The following is a 4113-nucleotide window of genomic DNA, read 5'->3' on the forward strand; positions in this document are numbered from 1 at the left end:
TTCCTTCTCAGGGCCTGGGAGGAAGATATTTGTGGAGCCAGATCTCCAGGACAGCTGTCATCTATGGAGACCTCATTGCCAGTGACACCTCTGGGACTGGGAATGTGGGCAGGACAGATGGCCCTGGGCTCTGGGAAGCTGTCCCAAGATGTTTGGTCTACCACCCACAAATGGGCATTCATCATCCTGAAGCTGGAAGTTTGGTTTCTGGACTCATTTTTATGTACTGTTTATGTTGGCCACTCTCCTCAAAATAACCTTGGCCAGCTGAGGAATGAGGGAAGTCATGCTGTGTCCACTTTGAGAGGGTAATTCCAAAGGGATGAGTTGGATGGTCAGGGACTTTTCTGATAGGGTCTGGCATGCCTCTGCTTGGCAGAGCTGGGTTTTTATCTGGGCTGAGTGCTTTCTTGGGAGTGGTAGCAGGGGTATTCCAGGCTGGGAGAGGCCCCAGAAGCCAGTTGGCACCATGTAGAAGGCAGTTCCTTCCCGGGCGCGGCCACCATGGGCCAAGTAGGGTCTGGGTATGTGGCCTATGTATCAGAGCCCTCGGGGGCCTTCCTTTCTTCTTCTAGGCCCTGTCGCATGGATTTGGGAAGCACCTGTTCTCCGTGTACCCCTCTATAACAGGCCGGGCACATTCAGCCCTCTCTCATAGGAAACACAGGTTGAGAAGTGGTGCTCTGGCCTCTCATGTCTGCCAGGAGAGTGAGACAATATATGCAGGCATTTCCCCTCTCTCTTTTGGAGCCCAGTGTCCTCATCTGTCATTGAGGGGGCCAGATTAGAGACGCCCTGAGATTCCTTCCAGATAACACAACACATGCAAAGCCACCTGCCTGGCAGTTCTCCTCAGTAAAGGGTGTAAGTGTCTGTTCCCATATGTGGACCCCTAGGCATGGAGTTCACGCAAGGCGGGGGATCAATTGCACCCTTGCTGGCAACTTTTAAGATCTTCTTTTTGTCTTTGGGGTTATACAGTTTCACTGTAGTAGGTCTAAGTGTGAGTTTCTTTTTTTCTATCCTACTTGGGATTCATTGGGCTTCCTAAATCTGAGGGTTGATACCTTTTACCAATTCTGGAACAGCATCTGCCATTATCTATTTCCCCTCTCTCATACTACTATCTTCAGGGAATCTGATGAGATATATAATAAATAAAAGTTCTCAATCTATCTTCCATTAAATTTTGCAGGGAAGAACTTATAACAGAAAGATTTACTTTTTGCTTACAGATTTGTAGGTTGGCTCTGGTGGCTGCACTCCATACTGAGGGTCAGGTTTGGGTCTGATCCACATGTTGTCATTCCAGGACCCAGGCAGAAGGGACAGCAGTTACCTGCACGTGAGAGGCCAAGGAAAACCACAGGAGTACGTTTAACCTCAGTATACATCGTGTCCACTCACATTCCATTTGCCAAAGAAAATCACATGGCTAAGCCCAAAACAGTAGGTGGGAAATCTCGTTCACTCATGGAGGGGACTAAGGAAAGGTGATTATTTGCTGAGCGATAATGCACTGTCCTGCAGTCTGTCCACCTAGTCACAAATATTCACCTTAAGCAAAACACACGTCCTCTCTCCCCAAGACTGTACAACATTCTATCCAGTGATAGAATCAGGCTTAGAATCTTGTAATCTCCAACAGTTCTCTTGGCCCAGAGGCCTGTGAACTAAAGAGACAAGTATTTGCTCCCTATCCCCACCCGCTTCCCCGGCAAAAATAAAAACTACACAATATGCAATTGAAGAATGGGGACAAAGTAACTACAATTATTATTCCCATTGAATCGAGGAAGAATGGGAGGCACAAAGCAGTGGTCCACAGTAGATTCCTCCTTCTGGGAAAATACGGTGAGATCCTCTTCTGCTGAGGGTAGACAATATTCCTTGATTATTCCTTGAATATTCCTGGATTCCCTGATTCTTGGAGTAGCACCCACATCCATTGTTCTCTGTGGCTCCTGGTTTCACCCCCTGGGAGTTTCTCCCTCTTCCGTTGTCCTCCTTGCCTCCCTCCAAAGAAAGTGTTAAAAAAATACGCCTTCCTTCACTGGCTGAGAAGCTTTCTCAGCCTCCTCCCCTGTCTGTGGAAAGTTGTGGGGGCCACGGGCTTTTTTAATGGCAATATTTCTGGTAATATAATACTCTCAAAATCATGTTTAAAAATGTATTTGACTTTTAGTTTTATTACATACCTCTAAAAATGTTTTTGAGTTTCAACTCCATATGCCACAAGCCAGTCTCACAATTCTTTTGAGGCCTGCCCCTCCCCCTCTCCTTCCCTTTCCCTCTCCCTCTCTTTCTCTCTCACTTTAATTATAGGTATTCTGAGTTAATCAGGCTTCCATGAGAGGAAAGCCTGACTTTGTCCTTGATCTACCGGGTATGATCTTAATCCCTTCAGATGTGAACAAATGCTGTGTGATGGCCACATCTGTGATTTGATCTCTGTTCTGAGACAGTGTCTTAAAGGCTGTGCCCTTGATTTGGTCTTTGACCTAAGACTGAGTCTTATGGCTACACCCTCAATTTGGTGGGAAAACATTTCCATTTTGCGGCTTTGCAAGTGCAGGGACTTTAGAACCCCCTCCATTCTGCTTGCAAATTGGTCAGTTCTTCCCTGAGCTCATTTCTCTCTTGTGGCACCCTATGAAATGCAGCTAGTAACATCTGACTCACCCAAGGAATCATCTTTTCTGACTCTTCTTCACTGGAAGCCATAAATACATCAGGTGTATGTCCGGCTTTCCAGGTCTCACGGGCAGCACTTTTACCACCACATAACCCAAGTGCCATTTCTCTAGCCCTGTTTAGGTTTCCTTACCACTTGCTGTCCCAAAGCCAGTGCCACGTATTTTAGGTTGTGATAGCAGCCCACTTCTAGGTACCAACTTCTGTGTTAGTTCTAGCAGCAATAGTACTTTCTAATAACTCCAGGGCTTACAGCAAAAAAAAAAAAAAAAAAAAAAAAAGAAAAGCAACAGCAAAAAAACTTACTTTTTACTCAGGGATCTGCAGGGCGTCTGTTCTGCTCCAGGCTGTGGGTCAGGTTCAGGTCCACTCGACTGTGGATATTCTGGGCTCCAGGCTGAAGTGCCAACCACTATGTAGGGCATGCTCTTCTCATGGCACATCACAGAGTGTGAGCAATAGCTTCTTTTTACACATTTCTTTCATTTTCTCCCCCATCGCATTCTATCTTTGTGCCAATTTCCAAGTTGTTTCTTTAGATCTTTTCCAGCTAATTTATTCTCACATCAGCTCTCTTTAACTGTTCGTTCGGCTTCTAATTTCATTTTTCATTTCTGGAAATTCTAGTTGATTCTTTTTCAGGTATGCCTGGTCAGTTTTGAAATGTTCTTTTCCCATTATGTTTAAGCATACAGGTCTTAATTTATATTTCATATCTGCAAATTTGATATCTGGTCCTTGGGGCCCAATTTTCCCGCCGTTGTTCTTGCTGACTCTCACTCCTGGTGCCTTCTCTCCTTGGGTATTTGGTAACTTTTCATGGTGAGTTTATAGCTAACCGATTGTAATCTGCAAAATTCTTAGGGGGCCGGGGGTGAGCGTGCATCCCTTCAGAGAGATTTTGTGAAGGCTTCTTCCTGGTGCCCAGGGATGCTACCTCTCTGAAATCACTTTAAATCAATGTCTCTTCCTGGAGTTTCCCAGACTGAGAAGGTGTTGTAAATTCATACCCAAACCTGAGTGAAGGCAGGCTTGGGCTATGATCTCCTATGAGATGTTTCTGGGGTATTTCTCATTCAGAGCCAAGGCTGGAGATGGCCATATTTCCTGGTGGTCTCCTTTTCCAGTGACTGGATTGGAGGAGGTAGATCTCTTAGAGAGCCCTGGATCCGGGCAGAGATCTCAGTTCAGACCTCCCTCTTTTGTGGGCCAAAGGCTTTATCTGTTTCTGGGATTGGCAGATGTCCCGGGGGCAGCCCATGGCTTTAGTGTTCACATGGCCTTGACCTCCTTCTAGCACTGCTGGTTTCCCACATCTGTTCCCTTCCTCTCTTCCTTCCCTCTTTGCTTCCTTTGCTTAGCCTTTACATTTAAATTTATGTGTATCATGTCTTATCCAACATTTCTGGATGTTTATGG

This window comes from Monodon monoceros, unplaced genomic scaffold (genome assembly GCF_005190385.1).
Source record: "Monodon monoceros isolate NGI ecotype Baffin Bay Population unplaced genomic scaffold, NGI_Narwhal_1 Super_Scaffold_12, whole genome shotgun sequence".
Lineage (NCBI taxonomy): Eukaryota > Metazoa > Chordata > Mammalia > Artiodactyla > Monodontidae > Monodon > Monodon monoceros.